Source organism: Nycticebus coucang, chromosome 17 (assembly GCF_027406575.1).
Source record: "Nycticebus coucang isolate mNycCou1 chromosome 17, mNycCou1.pri, whole genome shotgun sequence".
In the NCBI taxonomy this organism is placed as follows: Eukaryota; Metazoa; Chordata; class Mammalia; order Primates; family Lorisidae; genus Nycticebus; species Nycticebus coucang.
Window position 1 is genome coordinate 80,816,492 of NC_069796.1, and position 24,420 is coordinate 80,840,911.

Genomic DNA, 24,420 nt, shown 5'->3' on the forward strand with positions numbered 1-24,420 from the left:
TCTCTTTTTTTACCTATGTCCCTTGAAGTATGAACCCACCTTACCCCCACCCTCCCATGGAGAAGCTGCCCCCAGGTGCTAGGAGATGGTGTCCCTGATTACAATTCAGTCTGGCAGTTCTGAGGAGCCACTGCTCAGAATTGCAGGGACCAACCCCATCCTCCATAGCTGGGCCAGAGTGGCTGGCAGGCCCCACCTCTGCCAGGTGACCAGGGAGACATGTGTCAGCATGCAGCCCCAAGGCAGAATTGAGTGTGAGAGGGAGATGAAAGTTCATGGTTCCTGGGTAGGCTTCTATGGCTCTTTGGCCTATGAATCACCACTTCTTTGGGATTTCGGTAGCGTGAAAGCATTCAGAATTCCTAGCATTGTGGGCAACTCCCACACTCTGCAGGCAGCATGGCCAGGGAGAGAGCAGTCTCAGGGTGGCTTCTGGGGGCTCATACAGGTGTTCTCACACATTGCATGAGCCTAGGACTTGGGTCCTCTGGCCAGGGGCTGGCTTGGTCACCTGGAGGTAAACATGGGCATTGGTGTGACTGAGGCAGTATGTGCTCATGGGTGAAGGTGACCTTGCTGTGTGCTTGGAAAGCAGGGATGCCCACCCCTGAAAGCCAGCCCTGGGGGCTCAGGGCCACCTGCCTAGGCCAGTGTATGCGTCTCCCAGGTGGGGGTTGCTGGACAGCTATCTGGGCCCTCTGCCCATGGCTGGCCAAGGTCCTCATCTAGGCTTCTCTAACCACGCTGGAATCCCCTGATTCCTTCCCAAGAGTTTCAGATGCTCTGATCCATCACTCCCCTGTGCTGGCCTTTTCTGCCTGGCTTCATCCTGTCCCTGCCAGTTAAATATGAAATTACTGGGCTCTTCAAAGGGCAGCTCTGAACCTCTCCGAGATATAGGTGTGCAAGTGCATGTGGAGGGAAGTGTGGGTGTGAAGACTTGTGCACCTGAGCACAAGTGCAGAGGTGCCAGTGTCTGTCTAAATGGACGCCTTTGACAAAGGGTGTGTGTGTGTGTGTGTGTGTGTGTGTGTGTGTGTGTCCTACAATTATGTGTGTATATCCTGAGTACTCTGGGCTGTGGGTACCATGCGTAAGTTGTCTTAAAAATGGATTCATCTGGAATTAGAAGCAACTGTTTTTTCATTGATAAGGAGCTGACAAAGAAAGGAGACACAAGGTCTGAGTGAATAAACAGTGTTCTGGATAAGGAAGTGAGAGATATCAGGGCAGGCAAGAATTGGAGATAATCTTTTTTCTTTTTTTAACATTTAAATAAAAGACCTGGAAGAGAATCTGTATAGTGAAATCACCAAGTTTGCAGTTAAATCTAAAACTCTCCTGGGTGGTAGTAAAGTGCCAAGTTGGTGAAACATAAGGTTTAGGAAGATCTTTTATCTTGAAAGGCAGTGGGCTGGGCAGAGAATGGCCAGCGGGTTTCAGTTTGGGGAGAATGATGTGAGTGGGTTCTGGGGAAAAGTATTTGGAGTTTCTTTCCTAAAGTGAGACCCAGAAGGGCAACATCAGACTGGATGGATGGGGAAAGGAGTTTGAAACAAGCAGGTGAGTAAGGGATTCCTGAATCCAACAATGCCGTATACTTGTGGTGACCCCACCTTAGGATGTATAATAGCCTATGACCCACTCGTGTGTTCTGGGTATAATTTATTCCCCTCAGTCTGTGCATCTGTGAAACGCAGTAATGATCCCTGGGGGCCTGCTTCACAGGGATATGCGAACAACTGAGAGCTCACACAGAAGACAACGTGGAGGTAACTAGCTATAAAGTACAGTGTGACACTGAGTGGTTATTACTCAGAGGGCTGCATAAGAAGGAAACTATCATATAAAATCAGACTGGCCCACCTGGGACCGCTTCAGACAGAGGCTGAGAGGGAATGTGGTAGAAATCTAAACTATCAGAAGGGCATAGAGAAGGGAACCTGGGCTCCTCCACTGAATCCCAACCTGACCGGATGAACCCCTCCCGGCTTCTGGCCCCCAGCAAAGCTCAGGAGAGGTAAGTTTTAAACCAGTAACAGGAAATCCTGCTGCACTCAGCAGGGAATAAACTTTGAGGATCATTTCCCCTAGAGGTGATACAGGCCAAAAATATAAATTGCTTCCAGAAAGGTTTAGATAAATTTGAGGATGGCAAAGCCAGAGTAGTTTTGGGCAAAATTAGAATGTTAGGAAGCCTCTGCCCTGGGAGAATGATGTCAGAGAGGAAGTCCCCACCAGAGCCAAACGCCTAGGCCAGACGTGACAACCTGATAACCCTGTTTCTGTATATGTGCGAGTCTATATTTAGGAGCAGCTTATCCCAGTCTGATGAGGATGCCTCCCCTCTCACCAGCCCATCTCTCCTCTGAAATTGCCTTTCCTCCCACCCCCGTTGCTCACCCCATTGCTGCTTCCAGACCTCCCCCTTAAACACCATTCCATGGAGTCCCCCAGCCTGCTCCCAGGTCTCCACTCTGAGAGTGTCAACTTCTGTCTGGAGCTTGCTTCTTCCATCTCACCTGCTATCGCAGAGCAGTCACCTCTCCCTCTGTGTACACTTTTCTAGCACAGGCACCTTCCTGGCAGTGTGTGAGCCAGTGAGGACTGGAATCCCCTGCCAGACCCTCCAGTGAAGGCTGCTGGCTTGCAGCCCCTCTCTGCGGCAGACTGCCCAGGACCTGTCTCTGCCTGGATGATTCTCCCAGGGTCCCTAGCAGTGGCTGGTTGAATTGGAGCTGACGTTCAAGCCCTTCAGATGCCCACACCCTGGAGAGCTTGAGTACCCAAGTATGGACTGATATCCACACTAGGGACAGGGTCACAATCAGGAAACAAGCATGCTTGGGTGTATGCCGGGTTATCTGTCTTGGGCAGAAGGTCTTAAGGAACTGGGGATTAGCAGGGAAGGCAAGATTATGGAGTGTGCTTCCCCACTATCTTTCCTACGATGCTTTGGGCCCTTTCCAAGTCTCCACGGTTGGGCTGTGTATCTAGCTGGGCACTCTGTTTCAGCACTACGGATAGCGGTCCAGGCAGAGAGCTCTTTCAGCACCAAGGACAGCTCCCGTGCGTTTGCTGTTGCGCCTCTCCCAGCTCTGCTTCCTATCTGGCTAAGCTACCTTACAGAGTTCCCCACCACCACCCCTGGAGACCTCTGGGGAACTTATTTATCCATTTGCAAAGAAAGATTTATGAGCACCTGCTATGTGCCAGTCACTGTTTTGCAAACAACAGCATGTGTATTACTGAATGGAAAGGTCAAATACTTGCCTTTTGGAGCCTCCATTCTTCAGGCTGGGGACTCTCACCCGATAGGCTTCCACCAAAATTCTCAGAAACTTGTTCCAAGCAAAGCGGTCTTCAGGACCGTTGCATGTGAACAGATTATGATTTCTTGCAAACTCAATTCTGTTGCTTAATTCTGGTGTGAGGGAGGTGGAGAGGTGGGAAATAGGGAGTGATAAGCCCCAGTCCAGTTGGAATTTTGGGATTCTAGGAAGCACTGCCATGCTAAAAAGCCTTCAATTGTGGGGCAGCGCCTATGGCTCAACAGAGTAGGGCACCAGCCCCATATGCGGGAGGTTGTGGGTTCAAACCCAGCCCTGGCCAAAAACTAAAAAAAAAAAAAAAAAAGCCTTCAGTTGTTCCCCAATGTCTGTAGAAGTCAGTAGCACTTCCCCAGCCTGTCATTCAAGTCCCTTGGTAAAATGTTCCTGCTCTGTCTTGCTGGCCTTATCTTCTTACCTCTCTTCTTATGCTTCCTACACTCCAGCCAAACTAGATTCTCAGTTAAGAATCTTTTGGTTGCCATATGACAGAAAACCTAACTCATACAGACTAACAGTAAGTGGATATTATTGACTCTTAGGACTGAAAATCCCAAAGGTATGGCTGACTTCCGGCACAGCTTGATACACGGGCTTGAACAATGCCACTCTGGAATTGCTCTGGCTATTTCTCTGCTCTGTCTTCTCTGGTGTTGGTTACATCCTTGGTCTCCTTAGGGCATTCTCTGGCATCTCCACACACCCTCCACCTCAGTCAGTACCAAGATGACTGCATCAGTGCAGCTCCTACAACCTCACCCCACATCATGCAGGGGAAAGATCTCTTAAAAATCCCTAGTAAATGTCTACTGGGAAGTCTTTGACTACTCACCTGCTCATCTTAAATCAGTTACCATAGCCAGAGCAGGAGATATAACTGGTTTAAGCCAATCAGGGCCCACCCCTCAAGCTAGTGGGGAGGAGAGTCATTTCTACTCAAACCACATGGCAGAGTACAGAACATCAGTGGATCCCTAAAGAAAATGGGGCTGTTGTTTATGGGGAAGGAGGAGGTGGAGGCTGAGGAGGCAGTCAATAGGCGTCCAACATGGGGCATGCTGTTTCCTTTCCTGCTTCTGTGCTTTTGTGCCTGTAGGTCTCTGCCTGTCATGCCCTGCCTGTCATCCTACCTGCTGATGCCCTATACCACCTGCAAGGGCCTTCCCAAATGCTGCTACCTTCCAGACCCGACCCCCATCACTCCTCTCTGAGAGTCATATTCACCTTCTTTGTTTATCTGCCCTCTTGCCATGCCTTAAAGGCCCCATCCTCCAAAGCACCTAGCACATACTCTGCCAAATAGCACTGACCAGAAGTGAATGAGCTGGGAAGGTGGTGAGGGGAGGACCCAAGGTTGCTCCACCACAAGGGCATCAGAAGAGGATAGATTGAAAGCAGGAAACCCAGAGCCTTGTGAACAAGGTCTCTGACCTTCAGGTAGTGAAAAGAGTGGACATGCATCCCAGGGTGTGTGTGCTGGAGCCTGGGTAATGGATAGCTGTTGTCACATTGGCTCAGTAAGGTGGGATAATAGCATTGTTGAGCCCCAGGCAGGCCAGGAAGACCACTGGTGGGACAGTCCCAGAGCTGTCTCTAGAGCCCAGGTCATATGGCCTAGGCTGTCTCCTGCCTTCAACCCCAGTAAAGTCTGGACTTGCCTAGTCTGCAAATAGGATCCTTGCCCCTGAAACTACCTTATCAGGGCCAGTTCACATGTGACAGGAAGGCTAAGGATATGCTTGGAGGTGACCTATCCTGAGAGCGGAGGGACTTGGAGGTTAGTGGAGGTTCTGGAAGAGCAGATGCTAGAAGCTAAGACAGAAGCAGGCAGTACCCAAGCTCCTCTTCTTACGGTGACTTCCCAGTCCTCCCCTTTCTCCTCAGAGTGTTGACTTTCTTCAGGCCTCTCTGGTGTCAGCCAGTGTGGGGAGAGTTGGAAGAGAGAGGAGGGACTGGTAAGGAAGCTGCTGCCTAAGGGAGAGGAGAATGGAGCTATGTGTCAGAGGAAGGAGTGTCAGAGGCGTGGGGACAGCTGTGAGGGGTGCAGGAATGGGTTGAGCTGTGCATGGGGGTGGGGCCAGGTGCCAGAACCATTATTCACTCCCACCAGTGAGCCTTTTCAGCTTCCCCAAAGGAGGTAATGCCCACATCAGCACTTTCCTCTCTCTTTCTCCTGCTTTAATAACAAAGTAGGTTTAACAAGGTGGGCTTCCCAAGCGGGTGTCTCCTTAGCTCCTTCTCCCTTTGAGAGGAACCCTCACCCTACCCAGGAGCTGCTGTCTAGAGCAGAGTTCAGGGGGACAAAGGGCTCATATGATGGTCAAGAGAGGATTCCCCATCCCCTGTAAGCAATTCCTAGAAGTAGCTAATGGGCAGGACAAAAGGGAGGCTCCCACACACCCATCCTCCCACCCATCCTCAGCCCAGGCGTCCCTGGGGACCATCTTCTAAATCACCAACCAAAGAGACTTATTAAGTCCAGGCAAACTTCAGAGAAGCTTCATCCTGCAGTGGGACAGGTGGGACCAGGTGATAGGGAGGCTGCTCCCATGACCCCGTGCTGATAGCCCTGGAAGTAAGGTGGCACGGTGGGTGCTGAGGCGAGATTTCCACTCCTCTCCCCACAGGTGCCCCCTACTTTCTCCAGCTGCCGCCCCCCACCCCCACCGGCCCTGAAGGGGGAGGTGCTTCCACCTGATTTCTTCACTGTGCGTGTCTGGGCTTTGCTTTCCTCACTGGAAAATTCCATCCACCTCCTTCACCGGAGAGAGGGGGACAAATGCCTTGGTATTGAATGGGTGCAGTGTGACTTGGTCACATGCATGGAGTGTCAGGCAATGGGAGTATCAGAAACTGTTCTCATCTCTCGTAAGGTCCCAGGGTCAGGACCATGCAGTAACAATCACGAGTTAAAGTTGTAAGGGGCATCGAATGTCTGTTCTCATTTATTTCCTTCAGGCCACAGAGCTGCTCAGGAATGTAGACAATTGTGGGTGCCATTTGCAGACAGGGGTGTGCCAGAATCTGAGGGATTGTGTGGCACACAGCTGGCCAGGTGGAGCTGGAACTCAGACTTGACTCTTGGCTTCCAGATCAGAGCCTCAACTGGGGCTGAGCCTAGAAGAGCCGCAAACTGCAGCATAACAGAAGACTTTGGGCATAGACTGGAGCCAGGCATGTCTAGCTGTGTGACCTTGGGCAAGTTACTGAACCTGTCTGTGCTTCAGTTTGTCACCTGTAAAATGTGGATAATTTTAGTACCTAGTTCATGAAATTGTTGAGAGAATTAAGTGAAATGTAAGATATATATGTAGTAGATACAAGAAAGACAGAATTTCTTATCATCAAGTTAAATGTATACTTACTATATGCTCTTTCAAGCCCACTCCCAAGAGAAAAGATGCGTGTCCACTACAGACCTGTATGTGGAAGTTCTCAGCAGCTTTATTTATTTATAATCACAAAAATCTGGGTACAACCCTGGTGACTGGATAAACACACTGAGATACATTCATACAATAGAACATTGCTCAGCTGTGAAAAGGAGCCAACGGCAGGTCAAAGAACCACATAGGTGAACCTCAAAATCATTGTGCTGCTGGGGCGGTGCCTGTGGCTCAAAGGGGTAGGGCGCTGGCCCCATATGCTGGAGGTGGTGGGTTCAAACCCAGCCCTGGCCAAAAAACGCAAAAAAAAAAAAAAAATCATTGTGCTGAGTGAAAGAAGCCTAGCACAAAAGATACATACTCTATCATTCCATTTCTATAATATTCCAGAAAAGGCAAAACTATAGCAACAGAAAGTAGATCTGTGATTGTTGGGGGAGGGGGTCAGGAGGAGGAACTGACGGCAAAGAGGCTCGAGGGAACTTTTTGGGAGAATGAAACTGTTCTACATCTTATGGTAGAGGTGGAGACATTTGTCAGAATTCATCAGAGTGTAGATTTAAAGAGGATGAATTTTATTTTGTATTTTTTAAAATCCTGATATTTTAATATCAGAAGCAGAGGCATAAAATAAGTCTCAGCTGCTCTTGTTATTACTGTTGCGTTGTCATCATTCAGGAAAGTTTCTCTGTTCTGGCCCTTTACGTCCCTGACCACACGCCCATGCCTGGTGCTCACACTCTGCTCAGAGTGGCTGAGGACACTGCCCCCTGTGGTTCATGATGGGCCATCCTGGCCCAACCTGGGCTCCTGATGGTTGACTGACTCGCAGAGTGTGGAGGCAGGGCTTTGGGCCGTTTCCCTCCTGCAGATCCTGTGAGGTGCTCAGCAACACATTAGCAAGAAAGATGCCACAAGAAATAAAGTTTATTATGAATTATTCTACTTTGGGCTAATTATAGGCACAGAGGAGAGGATTATTTACAGAGACAGGAGGCAGGGGAGGGAGAAGTGCCCTGAGGCCTGGAGGGAGAAGGGCTGGAGAGATTGAAGCAAATGGAGCTATACTGGGGTGGGGGGTAAAGTGTTTTTAAAATAAAAGCTGTAACTAAACTCAGCTCCAAGCTGCTATGTGTCTCAAGGGACAGATCAGAAGCCCAGGCCTGTTTGATTCCCTGAGAGAGTCAGAGAGACCACTTGGTCCTGGGATCCCACTGGCCACTGGGGCTCTCTTGGTGGGATGCCCTGCAGTTCTCCTTCTGCTGGATTCCCAGGGTGGACATGGGTGTGTGCCAGTTTCTGGCCTTGCTCTATTCTCCTGGGTTTTCCTATGCCCAGCTTGCACCAGCGAATGAGAGGCCAGAGGGGGTTTATTTCCACCCATAGCAGTGGGAGCAGGTTTCAGACTGAGCTAGAAGGGACATTGGGGATGATCTGAGCACAGCATGGTTCATAGCATGGAGTAGGCCACATTGGAGGCACCCACTGATTCTAGCAGGTCAGGGGGTAGGTTCTAGCAGGTCAAGGGTAGGGGCCAGCAGGATTTAGGTGAACTGTGCCACTCCTGAAATGTGCAGCCAATTGTCATTCAGGGGAACATGGGCCTGATACAAACTCAGCTTCTGATTATTCAACAGGAGTGGAAAACCAATGTTTATGTGAAACTTCCTGGTTGTTAAAAGTTGGTTTAGATGGGTAGAGTGGCTCACGTCTGTAATCCTTGCACTCTGGGAGTCTGAGGCAGATGGATAGCTTGAGCTCATGAGTTCAAGACTAGCCTCAGCAAAATAGCGAGACCTCCGTCTCTACTAAAATAGAAAAACTGAGGCAAGAGGATCACTTGAGCCCAAGAGTTGGAGGTTACTGTGAGCTATGACACCACAGCACTCTACCCAGGGCAACAGCTTGAGACTGTATCTCAAAAAATAAATAAAAGTTGGTTTAGACCTACAAAGCACATATAGGGGCCTATGGACCAGGGGTTGCAGCCTCCTCAAAAGCCAGCCTGCCCTCCTATTGTTCTAGTTGCAACAGAGTCTCCCCACAGGGCTATGGCTCAGCAACTTACCCCAAGACCTGCCCTGCTTGCAAGGAATCACAGCAGTCAGACCTTGATGCCAGCCACAGACTCCCTGCCCAGTGCTCTCTACAGGCAGAAACCATTACAACTGTTGGGTCTGTGGCATGGTGGGCTGGTGGCCCTCCTGTGCTGGAAGAGCCCCACCTTGCCAGAGGGCAAGATCGGTGCTTTTCTCCTAGCCAGCAACAGGCCATGGCTTTTATAGTTATGTATGCCTGGCTGCACTGCCATCTACTCAAGCAGCCAGGCAGGAAATGACAGAGTCATCTTCTGCTCCCCACCCTGCCTGCCCGCCAGCCAGGATAGGCACTCTTCATGCCCTGCCCCCAAGACACTTTTCACATTCGTTCCCCTCTCCAGTGGCCTGCTCCAGGTCAGCCAGCTCCCTCTCCACTGGTGATGGTAGCCCCCACCCCCACCAGGCAGCCATCTTTCTAATGCTCTCTGGTTCCATCAGCCCTGCTCTAGTTCCTGCCTTCCCAGCTTCCCCATGTTCAGCGTCCTGGCACAGATCCAAAGCCGTTCTAATCCAACCTATGCTACTACCAGATATGTCCTGCCGCAGGTGCTTTGCCCATGCTGTTTACCAGCCTGGAATGCCCTTCCCTACCACCCCTCCTGGCCTCAGCCTATTCCCTGAGGCCCCGAGGCAGGGCTTATATGCTGCATTCTGGGCCTGCCCGTTTTCCCTACTCAGTGGTGAGCACCCTACAGACCCTCTACAACCAGGGACTCGGGGCTGGCACAGCAGGCCCTCCAGAAATGTATGCATTCCTCCATTCAGAAATATATATCGAGGACCTGCAGCGTGCCAGACCCTGTTCCAGTTGAATGAGACAGGCTCTCTGACCCTGGAGCTTCCCTTCCAGTTCTAGGAAGACAGACAACAAAGAGACAAATCTATCAGGAAACTTACCAGAAGGCATGAGCACCAACGTGACAGGGGCACTATTTAGATGGGGCATGAGGGAAGGCCTCTTTGAGGAGATAGAAGCTGTGAACTAAGGTCCAGACGATGAGAAGTGAGCTACAGCACCAGTGGTAACAGCATCCTGGGTAGAAGGAACAGTAGCACAAAGGCCCTGAGACAGGACTAAGCTTGGAGTGCTGGGGGAACAGATGGGGGGCTGGGTGCTAGATGGTGAGTTAAAGGGGCAGTGGCTGGGACATCCAAAGGGACAGGAGCACATTCAGCCTGTTTCCAGCTGTAATGGTGGCAATGCCATCTGCATGGGGAGCTGGTCATTTAGGGTAACAACACAGGATGACTGAGAGGAAACGTTCTGCAGAAATGGGCCTTGAGAACTTGCAGTGAGGACTGGGGAGTCTTTTGTCTTGAGATCCTTGTTGAAAACTGATGTTCTCCCGGAGAGAGGAGAGAGCAGAGCAAAAGAACAGGAGGGAGGGAGGATTCCAGAAGAGCCCTGAAGTCTGGGGCCAGAAAAAACTCTGCAACTAGAAACACAGGGGTCTTTTGGCAAATGAGAGTTTCAGTGGCTAGTGGAGGTGGAAGCCAGAAATGAACGGGGAGGGGAAAAGAGAAAAGGGACCTAGACCACCAGGGCTGGGAGGACTTCTGTTCAATGAATGGTCTCTTTGTTTTGTTTGTTTTGTTTTGTTTGGGATTCATTGAGGGTACAAAGAATTAGCCTCCGTTGATTACATTTGTTAGGTAAAATCCCTCTTACAATTGTGTCCTGCCTCCAGTGAATGTTTTCTTGTCATTGATGGAAGACAGATGGGCCTCCTCAGAGAGCCCTGGACCACTCAGGCATCTTACAAAGCTTGGTGGCACTGCCTCCAGGAAGCCCTCCTGGACACCTGAGGTCAGGCCCCCAGTTATGTGCTCATGCCACCAGTGCTTCTCTGGCCAAACTCTGACTACAGATTGTAACCTTGGCCAAATGGCTCTGACAATCTAGCCAGTATCTGTGTTCCACAAGTGGGCCAGACCTGTTTGCCCTGCATGGTGAATCTAAGCTGCTGCCTAGGGCCTGGCACATACCCAGTGGTGGGAGAGGCTGAGGGCACCTGCAAGGACAGTCATGGTCTTAGCCTGGAGAGCTGGAAGGAACTGGGGCTGCCGGGTGATGAACTGGTCCAGAAGGAGGTCATGGTGACATTGAAGCGAGCCGCCCTGTGGCCTGCTCCGAGTGGCTGGAGCACATCTCAGCAGGGGAGGACGTGCTTGGGAGCAGGATGGACGCAGGCTACGCACATGTCTGCCCTCCCGGAGCTTCCACAGGGAGCACCCCCACCAAGCCTGGAAGGATGAGAGAGCCACACGTCCCTCCTGGCCCTCCCATCCCCCTTCTCAGTCCATTTGTGCCGCTCTGATAGCTGTGCCATGTTACGGTTCGAGGGTAGATGAAGGTCTGCCTTATCCACGGTTACTGAAGACAGACTCTGGCCAATTCCCTGCACCCAGCAGCTGGATCCAGGCCCTGATGGGTCTTTACTGGATGAGAAGATGCTTGGCTGAAACTGCCTAATTTCCACCCAGTGTCCCTCTCTGGGATGGACATTTGGGAGAGGGGCAGAGTGGCCTCAGGGACAGTGTCTCCACTGGTCCAGGCAGCAGAGTGGGGTTTGGCTTTGTGTAGGCACATGTAGCTCAGCTCGCTGACCCCCAGTCCTATCCTGGGAATAGGCTGCTGCTTGCCCCAGGCTGCCAGGATGGAGGGCCCTCAGCATCCTCACACTTCACTCAATTCATTAAGACCTGTAAATTTTCTTGTTAATATACTTAAAGTTCGTTTTAAGGGGAACAAGCACAGAGATAATTGATAATAAACCCTCAGTTAATGTCCTTGGTTTACTGTATGTAATTTATATCTGCTGATAGCGTCTCTCATTCCCAGTTACCCAATTAGCTGCAGCGATAACGGCAGTTCAATCAGCCCGATACCAACTTTTATGTATTCCAGCCGCGTAGCCATAAATACCCACACAGGGAGACTCACTAAGCCCACTGTATTTTTTTCTATTAAGATTTAAATATTCATACAATTATTAGTGATTTATTAAGAGCTAATGACCTCTTCAAGAGGTTCTAAATGTTCACCCACAGAAGCCATGCCCTTCCCTCCCCCTTTACCCTTCCCTGCCCAAGCCAGAGAAATGGGCTGCTCTTCTACAGCCCAGATGACTGGATGATGTCACAGCTTCACTGTGTTTCCATGGAAATGGCTGGCAGGTGAGACAGAAGCCAAGGGTGGAGGTCAGGCCCAGGAAGGGGGCTCCTGCCACCTTTCTCCACCAGGCCAAGGGACAAGAAAAAGAGCAGGCCACCCATAGGCACCTTCACACCTGACTGACCAGTGGCCTGCACACTGCAGCCTCCTCGGCGCTGGTGTCCAGGTAGCATCCCCCTCCCTGCCTCGTTCTGGCATTAGCATATCTGACTCCTAGCCTGTCCAAGTCTCTGCACATCCCTTTAGGGGCCCTTGGGAAGGGAGTACACCCACTTCTCTCTCCCAGGCTACCTGCCTCCTCCGTTATTACTAAGACATTGCACCACCACCATTAACACCCCCGCACCCCAAGTGTGTAGGGATTGGGGTTCCTGGGGCCCAGGGCCCAGACAGGGCCCTACAGAGAGGTCCGGCCACCTCTCTCCTTCCTCCATGTGTCTCCAAGACCTCAGAGCCCATTAAAGGGGCAGGAAAGATAATGAACAAACAAGGAAAACATGAAATCAATACCAGGCGAAAAAAAGTACGGCTGCCATTAAGTGAAATAAACAAGCTGGTAATTATTTGGACAGTGGGTAATTAAAACAGGGTGAGGGCTCATTACTGTCTCATCAGGGGTATGTTGGGCGCGGCCAGACACCCTCTTCCCAGCTGGAAGGTTGAAGCCTTGGCTCCCTCCCACCCAGATATGGGTAAGAAGGGAAGTGTCTTGGGGTGGGAGGGGTCTCCTCCATGGAGTCCCACAGCCCCACAGCCCCAACCTGCTTGCATTTCCATCCCCAACAGTCTTCCGCTGGCTTGGCCTGTGTCAGGATCTGAGTGAGGCCCAGACCACAGGTGGACAAGGCAGACAGCTCTGGCCTGGGATCCTGCCCCTCCTCATGAATTCTGCCACCTTCCTACCCTGCCCTTTCAGCCCCTCAGCTTCTTAAAAGAGGCAGTACCCTCAGGTCATAGCCAAGGGTGGACACTGGTGCTGACAGATCCAAACCACCTGGGGTGAGGGACCAATGACCCCTCCACGCCCCAGGAGACTATGATGAGTAGAGGTCCCAGAAATGGTGGGGTGAGGTCAAGAGGGGCAGGGCAGAGCTCAGACAGGGCTAGAGTGTAGGCAGAGTTGGGAGCACCTCCTTGCTCTGCTGTGACTCCAACCGGCAAAGTTAGAAGAGACCTTGGACATTGTCCAGCCTGGCTTTGGCCTGCCAATTTGTTTGGCCCACACAGTGTTTAAGATGTTTAAATTAGTTGTCAACATTTTAAAATGGGATATTTCTCATAAAAATGGATTTTCAGCTTTTTTTTTTTTTTTTTTTTTGAGGCAGAGTCTCACAATGTTGCCTTCGGTAGAGTGCAGTGGCATCACAGCTCACAGCAACCTCAAACTCCTGGGTTCAAGGGATTCTCTTGCCCCAGCCTCCCAGGTAGCTGGGACTACAGACCCAGCTACAACGCCTGCCACAATGCCTGGCTGTTTTCTGCTGCACTTGTCATTGCTGTTTAGCTGGCCCAGGCTGAGTTCAAACCTGGCTCCATTGGTGTACGTGGCTGGTGCCATAACCACTATGCTATGGGCACCAAGCTGGATTTCCAGTTTTTCTTGAAAGAAAAAAATTGTACACCTGTTGGCTGGTCCAGCCGAGGGGCAGCGGTTGGTGGGGCTGAGCCTACCCCTTAGATGGACTCTGTGTCACTTTTCACTGTCCTTCACCCAGTCCCACCCCTTCTGGGTCCAAAGTGGGGAGTGTCTTGTTCAAGGTCACACACCCAGGTGGAGGCAGATGGAGACTGGAGACCCAGTCTGCCCTCAGCTAGGATGTGCCCCAGGCCAGTTGTTGACAGAGGCAAAGATGACACTGTGCACTCGGAGCTTGCCCCAAATGGGGGAGACGTTTCAACTGAACCTCAAACACTGACTGCCAACGGGCCAGCCCCTGAGCTGAACACTGCTGAGAAGAGTTGGCTCAGACCTAGTGTGTGCACAGTCTGATGGAAGAGGCAGTGGCCCACACAGCCAGCCCTTTGTCATTTAGATAATGTCTTCAGCCTCGGGAGCAGAGGAGCAAGCTGTACAGCCCTCCAACCCCCTACCAGCCCCCCACTCCTGCCATCCTGGAGGATGTGGCATCTTGAATTTTGAATTAACAGGGCTAGATGCCTTGGAAATGTGTGTATATGGGGGAGTATCCTGAAGGTTTGGGGGGAATTGGAGTGAAAACCCCAACTTTAGTTAGTGGACATGGCCAAGCTGGCTGTAGGGTGTGCGTTGGTGAGCAGGGGGCAGTTGTGTAGGGGCAGAAGGGGAGCTGCCCTTCCCTGAAGTCAGTAGGAACCATTGCAGGAATTTGAAGTATGTATGGGGTCAGATTTTCTTTCTAGAAATAGCGCCATGTTGGCCTAGCAGAGGAGGGCACCAAAGCCAGGAGGTGGTCAGGGAAAGGTAAATTTCAGAGGGTAGAAGTGGGGGTGGGGGCTGGGTGAGTTAGGCAGCCTTGAGGCAGGGGAGGAGGGAGGCCCCTTGGGAGACAGTGGCCTTGATGACTGTGAGAGACAATCCTGGGCTGCAGAGGACTTGGGATGTGCAAGAGTGAGGTTCTGGTGAGCTGTGGCATGTGCCAGCTGCTGTCACTGGCTGGGCCTGGCGGGACCCATGAGCAGTAGGATCTGTCGCTGGATGACTGGGTTTTCTTGTAGGTTCCTGTATGAGGAAGGGTCCAGTGGACTCAGCTGCTGAGAACAGGAGTTACAGGTTGACTGGCCGCAGAGACACCATCCTGCTATGGTCGCTGGCCATTTTAGGCCAATGTAGCCCTGAGGACAGTGGACAGTGGTGTTTGTGCCCAAGAATGCCAGAGGACCTGGGGAAGCAAGTGTGACTTTAGGGTTGAAGTCTCGGGACCACTCCATTGGGCAGGGACATAAGTCCATCTTAGGCACTGCTATATTGGCCAGTGCAAAGCACTGTGCCTGGCACATTGTATTCAACAAGCATTTACTGAATGAATGTGCCCCAGAGCATGGGGTCCTGTAGAGCCAGCCTGCCTGGGTGGGAATCCATCCCTTACTACTTACTTTGCCTCATTTTCCTCACCTATAAGCTGGAGGTTTAAAACATTTCTTTGCCCACTGGTATTATTGTGAGGGTTAAATAAGAAAATCCATGTAAAGTTAGCCATTGTTGGCATGGCGGTGATGGTGGCACATTGTGTGTACAATTGTGCATGGTGACTGTGGGTGTGGGCAGCAACCTCCCTTGTGTCTCTGGGCTCTGATCTCCCTTCACACCCCAAGTTGCCACTAGTCCTGCACTTCCCCTGGCCCAGACTCCAGCTCGCATTAAACCAGAGAGATATGAAATGCCACCATATCCGGGACAGGGTCTTTAATTAAATTAATTGTTGGCAACATTGTAAAAATGCTGATGGGATCATAAATGGCTCATCAGCAATGCCGTCCATCATCCCTGCAGACCTGCCAGGGGCCACACTCAGGCTGGGGGTGGGAGTAGCCACCAGGGAATACTGTGCACCATCCCGCAAGCCAGGAACGCAGGCCAGGAGCGCAGGTGGGTTTCAGGAGAAGGGGCTGGAAGCATGAGGGAGAGAGGGAGAAACACTGCTCAGAGAGGCCACAGTTACAGTCCATGCCCTAGTTGGGCAGCTCTTGACTTTCTGCCTGGCTGGGGAACAAGGGTTTGTCTTAGGGTGCATCTGCGGAATAGCTGCACTATCCTTCCTGAGCCTGCCTGTGAATCTGGTGAAGGGCACTATGGGAAAAGGGAGGGGTGCCCTGGGAGATGGCCCAGTAGGGAGGGTGTCATCCACTGGTCTACGGGCCAGTTGGGGTTACTCTTGATCCATGGGCAATCTGACAACATAGCCCAGCTGTGCCACTGATGGCTGTGTGTCCTTGAGCAAGTCCTAACCCTCTCTAACCCTATTTCCTCTTAGGAAGACAGGAGGACCCCCCTCCCTGCCCGCCTGCCTCCCTTATGCTCCCAGCGCCCTCCTGGCCACCTGCCCTTGGCCTCTTGCCTTGCAGGGAGCTGTGCCGAGAATTCTTCGTGTCTCTTTCAGCTGGGCTGCCACAGGCCCTAGGGACTCAGAGCCTGCACTGGTAGGCACCTCTGCCAGGTGAGAGGCAGAGGAGGCCACACACACACACACACACACACACACACAGACACACACACATCACCATCCAAACCAGAGACGTGCTCATAGTGACACTGTGCACCAGCAAAAGATCCCTAAGAAGGGAAAAGCCTTCCTCCCCCAGTTCTCACTGGGCCATGCGACCACATAATTACCCTGGATTCCATTCTATTTAATTGCAGCTTATTAAATTCTAACCAGCCAATTATCAGCCACAATTACAGCTTAATTCAGGGACACAATAGCTATTTTATCGTTTGTTAATCAAATGCTTATTTAGACCTCAGCTTTATTAACTATTTCTCTGGCCTGAGGAAAGGCCCCTCGGCAGGAAGGGGACCCTGGGTGGGGCCCCAGGAGCTGTCCCCCATCATGGCACCGCCCCCTGTACTTTCTAAGTCCACTTTGCTGGTGGGTTTGGAGACTCAGCGATGGCAGAGATGTCTCACTATGGGCTGGAAGACCAGATGTGTGCATTCTGCATCCAGAACATGCTGCTGAGGCTCCTACCCTGCTCTAGGCTTGTGCCGGGTGCTGGGACTGGGGCAAGGAACAAGACAGACATGGTCTCTGGTGTCCAGACACACTCTAGGGAAGAGCAAAGGAAGATGCTCACAAGATGACTTCAGGCAGCAGCAGGTGCTGTGAGGAAAGCAGACTGTAGAAGGATGGGGCTGAGAGGAGCTCCAGCAGGCAGGCGATGCCTCTCAGAGGAGACGACACTGGAGCTGAGAGCTGAGGGCCCAGAGAGGGGCGGCTATGGGAGGATGGGGAGCATGCTGCAGGCAGAGGGAAGGACGAGTATGTGCAAAGGCCTTTTATGGGGTGAGCATAGGTAGCTTGAGAAACAGGGGGCCAGGGTGTGTAAGCCAGACACTGGCCCAGGAGCCCTACCCTGGGCCTGACCACTCTGCCCTTTGTAGACTCTACAACCTTAGGCAAGGCCTGACCCCCATGTTCCTTGTGTGTAAAATGAGAGGCAGGAGGAGGAACCTGAGTGCAGCTGCCAGGTAACCAGCCTGGTCTGCAGCATCTGGTAGGCAAGGGCAGGCTGCCCTCCTGCTCAGGGTTGCTGTCCTCTGAGCTAGGCAGTGGTGTCATCCCCACCCTGCCCCACTTTGTTCTTCATGGTTTAGCCCATCTGCATGTCCTCCTAGTGGCCTGTCTGTCCTTGTGATCAGGCCCCTGGAGTCCACTGGGGAAGAGGGTGACTTTCCACCAATCTAGGGGAGGTGGCTGCTGCTTCTGTGACACCTTCATGCATAGTTACCATGGGAACTGGAGCACTGTGCATGCATGTGTATGCGTGTGGGTCAAGGGAGCAGCCCTCCCTTCTGAGGGGCACCGTGAGGAGCTGTCACCCCCATCCTGGTCACCTCTACCTCCTGCACACTCCCAGCATGACTACCAGCCCTTGTGCCCACCCTCGTTCGTCTAACACACTGGGCGTGGGCCTGGGCTCAGGCCTGTCCCTGTCTGCTGGGGAGCTCTGTGCTATTGGGAGCAACCTCCAGGGAGACAGAGGACTGGGGGTGGACAAAGATGGGGGTTGCATTCTTGGCCCAACCTCCTCTTTGGCAGAGTCAACACCATTTGCCCATTTTGAAAATGAGGAAGATGAAGCTCTGAATAGGTACTTTAAACAGGGGCCTAGAGCAGTGTCAAACAGGGCTGGAAAGCAGCCTCAGGTAGTCCAGAGGTTTGGTAGTTTTTGCCTTTGAAAGAATGCTGGGCCTGGCACTCTACCCTCAGCTCCAGGCAGGTTCATGCATGTCTCTCAATGTGCCTAGATCTGTAGTCTTGGCTAGCAGGTGGGGGTTTGGGATTCCAACTCAAGCCATTGAACTTACCATATCCACCCCGGACCAGAGACTCTCTCTCTCTCTCTCTGACAGTGAGTACAGAATGCATTCTGCTTATCAGAGGCTCCTGGTGAAACACCCTCATCACAGAATTGTCTATATTTAAAAAATAATAAGTCACACAGCCGCCTCCGGCAGCAAGGATGCAGATGGCGGGAGTGCAAGTCCTATTATTACCCTGCATGTCTGTGTGTCCTCTGCCCTCCACTGCATCTGGCGGCTCACTGCCCCACCTGCCTTCCCGGGGACAGAGCTCTGTCTCTGCCTACCCCTCCCCCAGGGTCCAGCACCAGCATTTGAGAAATGCAATTCCCTTCCCATTGAACAGATTGATCCATTGATCTGTGGGAAGGTGAGCAGCACTGGCTCTTGGCCAAACTTGAGTATGTGGCCTCCATTTCCAGCCCTTCATTGTCCTGTTCCCAGGAGCAATAGTCACCATTCATTCCACAGACACTCTCTGGGCACTGACTGTGTGTTAGAGCCTGGCCAGGCTCTGTGGACACCAATACTTTGTCCCTGTCCTCAAGGCCCTGATGGTTTACCTGGGCAGACAGACTCATAAGTGCTGACAATATGATATGCCAGGCACCAAGGCAAATGAGGACTCAGAGGAGATGTGGCCAGCTCCATCTGGGGTCAGGGAAGGCTTCCTGGAGGAGGAGGGAATGTTTGAATGGCCTTGAAGAATGAGTAGCAGTCACCCAGGCAGATAGCAGATGGACAAGTATATTAATGGAATGAAAGGGTGCTAACCCAACTGGCTCCATCTGGAAAAGGAATTTATTGGCTCGTGTGCCTGGGAATCCAGGCTATCCCTGTCTTCAGTGCCGGCACGATCACAGGCCTCAAATGCTGTTGGGGAACTGGCCTCTCTCTTCGCCCTGTTGTCTGCGGTCTTTAAGCTCTTGCTTCAGCCCTGAGAATGACCTCCTTTTACTCAGCCTCCCTAAGGCCTTCAGGGCCTGCAGAACTGGCCCTGCCCTGCTGGTCACCCCAGAAGCTCCAGGGCTATGTGCCCACAGCTCCAAGCCCAGCAGAAGGAGAGTTTCTCTTCCCAACAGCCCAACCAAGATCCTGGAATCCCATCTGTTCCGCTGTGGTGACCTGCATGTCTGTCTGGGAACCAGAGGGGGATGGGAGAAAGGGAATATCCCCAATTCTGGAACCAGAGATGGGGTCAGCCCCCCTGGACTGTGTGGCCTAGGAGGCAGTAGGGTTAGGGGGAGGCATTCTTGGAGGACAATTGGGCACTGTTAAGGCAGAGTGGGAGGGAGGCAGAGCCTAGAACAGAATATGCAAAAAAAGCCCTTGAGGAATTGCAAGTAGCCAAGGTGCTGCTGAGGTGGAGGGAGTCTCTCAAGGCTGGTCCCTTAGATGCTGGCCCAAGGACAGGGCACATTATCCTGTGGCAGTCTCCTCCCTGTCTGGGCAGCCACGCCACCTGTGGAGGTGGGACACAGGCCTCCATGGAGGGCTGCTCTGGGGCTCCTCCAAGCAGGCTGGGAGCACAGACGCCGGGGTAAAGGGGTACAACACTGGGCCGCTGCACCCCCAGCCCTTCATGCACCCCATTTCAAATCCAGAAAAGTTCTCAGGGAAGTAGAAAAAGGAACTATTGTTTGTCAACTATACTACACAGGGGCAGGGCCAAAGGTGTTGGAGCTGTTGGATGGTAGTGGATGAAAGGAGCCAGTAGCAGGGCTGTCAAGGGCTGGCTGTGCTTCGGGAAGAAGTGCTCACTTCTGTGAGTGAGGCCAGGTGACACCCTGCCCCCACCCCTCCCACCCCGGAGGCCTCTCTCAGTAACTCTGAGTTCATTAATAGCTTGATTAATCACACCTCATATTTTCATGGTGCTTTTAAAAATAAAACATTTGAAAGCATTTTCACACCCACTCTGCTCAGAGTTAGGCAGGTCTTATCCTCCCAGACTGCAGGTGAGGAAAGAGAAGTTCAGCCTCAGGGAGCAGCACCAGCCTTCTCCCTGCCCACCAATCCGCCTGCAGGCCACTCTGCCCTCTCCATGGGTCTTCCCACAGACCAAGAGTGAAGGGGCCACTGTGGGGCAGAACTTCTGAAATTCTAGGGGGGGAAATGAGTGGTCATTTAGTCACTCAACAAACATTCCCTCAGCATCTAGGCCAGCCCTGATCTCCTGCCCCAAGGAAGTTCATGGTCTAACAAGGAAGGCATTGTGCAAACATTTCCTCCTCAGTCCTGAATGTGACATGTACCCCAGGGAGTTCAGGGGAGTAGCAGGTGCTCTGGTGAGTGATAGCAGCCTCAGGTTCCTCGTGCAGGTCTCCATTCTCTGGTACCCAAAGGCTTCCTGCAACCCTTACAGTAAAATCCCAACTTCTCACATGACCCTAAAGGGCCCTGAGCACCCTCACTCCCTCTGCTGTGGCCTCCTCGCTGTGGCCTCACATATCCAGCTGCTTCCTTGCCCTGGGGCCTTTGCTGTTCCCCTTGCCCAGAACACTCTGCAGCCTGGCCTTGGTGTTCCAGGTGCTGCCCAGACATCACTCCTCTGAGCCCTCTCCCCTTTAGAGCTCTCTCATTCATACCCTTTCCAAAACATCGCCCCTGCTACCTTCTTGGTAACCTTTAATACTTAAAATTCTTGGATTTTGTTTTGCATTGTTTCCCCAACTCAAACACAAGCTTCTGGAAGCCGGGCCTGTGTTGTTTGCTCGCTGCTGTATCCCAGTGCCCAGAACAGTTTCTGGCACACAGCAGGCACTCAATAAGTATTTGTCAAATGAATGAATACATTTCAGGTCATGGGAGAGGGTGGCATCTGTCCCAGGCTGAGCTCTGGCCAAGGATCCCTACCCAGGGGTCTCTTGTCTGTCATTGCTGCAGGCCCTGGGGCCTCATCTGTTTTCCTCCTTTTTGTAGCTGCCACCCCCTTTAGCCCCCAGCCGCCCTCCATGCACACACAAGCCCCTCCTTCTCGCTGTCCCTGAGAAGACTCTGCGGTGGGCCTGGCTAGGGTTGCTGCTCCCACCCTTGCTGAGCAGGCCAACTTGGCTGACCTGGACAGCCAGTGCCCTCCTGAGAGAGACGGGCCATCTGGCCAGCCCCAGGGCACACTGGAAATGAGATTCACCACTTCCTGGTGACCAAGAGTCCGTCAGAAGTCCGCTAGTAAATGAAAGAGGTTATCTAACTGAATTATTACACAAGGGCAACTAGGCCACCTATTATGCTGGTGGGAAAGCTTTAACTGGGTGTAGTGGAGGGAGCCTCTGGGAAACTAGGGCTGAATGAGGTTTGAGATGTGGCAGGGCCTGTGAAGCTGGTGAACCCTGTACCTGCAACCCTAGGAGCTACCACAACCAAGGTGCATCTTCCCTGGCAGAGTGGCTGCCATGCCTATCCTCAGCAGCCCCTGAGGCAGTAGTGATAGGCTCCCCACCCCGAGTCCTTTGTGGTTAATACCTTCACTAAACAGCCTTGAGCTGGATGGCAAGGACCAGGGATGGACAGTAGGGGGTTGGGGACAAAAGCCTCAGCCATCCACTAGCTCACTTCTCCTGTCATACAAACTATAATGCCAGTGAGGATGGGCACTAGAGAGGGGAAGGTGGCATGTGTGGTTTTCTGGGAGAGGAAGGTGAGGGAGCCCTCCTTCCAGAGGAAGTAACCTTAGAGGTGGGTCCTGGAGAGAAAGTAGGAAAGTGCTGGCCAAGGAGAAAGGAAGGGTATTTCAGACAGTCCTGGAGATGAGAAGCTAGGGCCTAGCTCCATGGGTGTTTCCACACAGGGGGACTGGGGAGTTGACTGAGGCCAGAATGGAAGACTCAGCGATGCTAGCCCATCCTGAACACCCATGGGAGCCAGGCAGACAATGGAAATAGGAGAATCAGACCCAGGGTGGGGCAATAGAGAATGGTGGTGACTGGCAAACTAGAGCGCTCTCATACCCTGTTCAAAAGATCATAGGTCATTTGGCATTAAGCGTGTACTGCTTGGTGTTGTCTTTGGTAAACAAGCACAGGATTCATGTAAGAGAAAAAGAAAACTCACTGTAGTGGCCTAAGAAGTGGGGTGGGGAGATCCTAGGGTCATGCTGTGCCTTAATTCAGGCAAGAGGCCTAACAGGGACACCAAGTTGAAGCAGACAGATCTCAGGTGCTGACCACAATGGCAGAGGTCACATCCTGAGCTCTGGAGGCCAGAGGCGTGGAGAGCTAGCTCTAACTGCCAGGCAGCTTCCCATAGCCCCTACAGGACATCTAGTAGGGCCTGAATTTACCCCCACCCAAGGCTTTAGGGTGTCCTTGCTAGAAGGCATAGGGTGCCCCCTGGGTCACCTGAAAAATGCCCCCCCCCAGGGTAGGGGGACGCCAGACCAGCATGGCGTGACAGAGGCCCTGGAGAAGTAAGCTATGTCCCTTATTGGTCACAGTACATTTATTTTTCATTAGCAGTTAAATGCAGACATGAGGGATTGTGCTTGGTTCAGCGGGCAGCTGACGTGAGCAGTGCTTGGTTGCTGATCAATAAGGAGGCTGGAGGGCCATGGACCCACTCTCTGCCCCCACACCCCCAGCCAGGGTGCCCTGCCCACTCAGCTCCCAAGCCAAAGGACAGGCTCAGGCCATGGCATTGAGCCTCTGCCCATTAAGAGACATAGCACAGGCAGACCCGGCCGCTGGGGGCTCTCAGTGACACCTGCCCCACCCCCACTCTCCTACAAGGCCCTGCTCCAGGGTCAAGTTTGGCTGGTCCTTCAAGTGGCCCTGGAGTCCACCCAGATGCGGTGGTGTGTCTGGTGTATGTCTAGAGAGGCCACAGGGCCTACCAGTGCCCACCCTGCACCCACACCCAGAGCAGCACTCCCCAGCCTGGGACAGGGCCGGCAAGTGGCTGCTAAATGAGTGACATGCAAATGGATAGTGATGCTGCCCACACTGGGCACTTGGTGAGTCCACCGTGGGGGCTGGGAGCCCTGGGGCCACAGGTTTCTGTCTAAGCCTTCCTGAGCCTGCAACAGACCCCCCCGCAAGGGGGGCAGTGTGGGCACTGGCAGGCCTGGTGAAGGTGGTTCAGGGCAGAGTATGTCTGGGTGACTTCATTTTCTCAACTGCAAGGGGGATTCTAATTATGAATGAAGGTTTGGTGTTTGTCACAGAGCTTTGGGAACACCCAGGGGGCAGCTGCCCAAGGAAGATCACAAGAGGGAGAAAGATAAACAGAGCAGAGGCCCAGAGTCTGGCTAGGTTGATAGGAGAAGGGGCAGGGAGGCCAGGAGGGGCAGGCTGAGAGGAGAGACAGGTGCCTGGAAGAGGTGACAGCCCCACTGCTGGGCAGACACTTCTGCTGTGTCAGAAGCATCTTCTACCCACATGGGTGCCTGCCAGCTCTGTGCCTCAGTTTCCTATTAGCACTTACCTGTGAAGAGGTTGCTGAGGCGGGCGTGGGGGAGCTACAACCCCCTTCTCCAGCATGCATGTTGAGCTGTGGCGCTGACAGCGGCAGAGCCTCTGAGTACTGTGCTAGGTGCTGTAGGCCTTTTGTTTCCATCCTCATATCCTCATGACAATCCTAAGAATGGGACACTGTCTCCCTTTTTTGCAGGTGAGCAAAATAGGCTCAGGGCAGGTAGACTTGCCTGAAGTCACATCAGACTCTCAGCCTCTCGCAGGCATTCCCAGCTCACCACCCCATGCCTGCCCTAAAAGACCCAGCGCAGACACACCCCATCAAAATCACAGTCTCAGGGCTGGGTATGGTGGCTCATGCCTATAATCCTAGCACTCTGGGAGGCCAAGGCAGGTAGATCACCTGATCTCAGGAGTTCGAGACCAGCCTGAGCAAGAGCGAGACCCATCTCTACTAAAAATAGAAAAACTAACCAGATGTCATGACAGGTACCTGTAGTCCCAACTACTCAGGAGGCTGAGGCAGGAGGATCGCTGGAGCCCAGGAGTTTGAGGTTGCTGTGAGCTATGATGTTACAGCACTTTACCGAGGATGACAGAGTGAGACTCTGTCTAAAAAAAATCACTATCTTGAGGTGGGGTCTGGACTCCCCCCTTGGAAAGAGAGGGTCCTTGTGCAAGCAGAAGAGAAGGGGCCACCAGCCCTAGGCATGGGTGCTCCCTAGGGCAGAGTGTCCAGGGCCAAGGAGCCAGGCCTCCTGTGTGAAGCTCTTGGTGGGTTCTGGGTTCCCTCACAGGACAGATGTGATCTCTGTTTCACAGAAGACAAGGCCCATAACTCCCCAAGGTCACCTCTAAGGAGGAGGAAAATGGGTCTGGAGACCCAAAGAGGTTTTTTTTTTTCCCTTGTGCCCAGAAGCCCCCATTAATTGTGAATGTGGTTGGTGGGGGAGTGACTGTACCTGTGCAGGCAGGCCAGCCGGTGTGGGGGCCTGTTTGTCCAGTAGCTGGGGGCGGGCGGG

The 24,420-nt window shown here is 52.6% G+C and overlaps 1 protein-coding gene across 4 annotated transcripts in view; it reads left to right on the plus strand.

The window, feature by feature from the left end:
* Nucleotides 1-24,420, plus strand: part of UNC5A (unc-5 netrin receptor A) — a 60,812-nt gene that overhangs the window by 20,072 nt on the left and 16,320 nt on the right. The window lies entirely within an intron of this gene.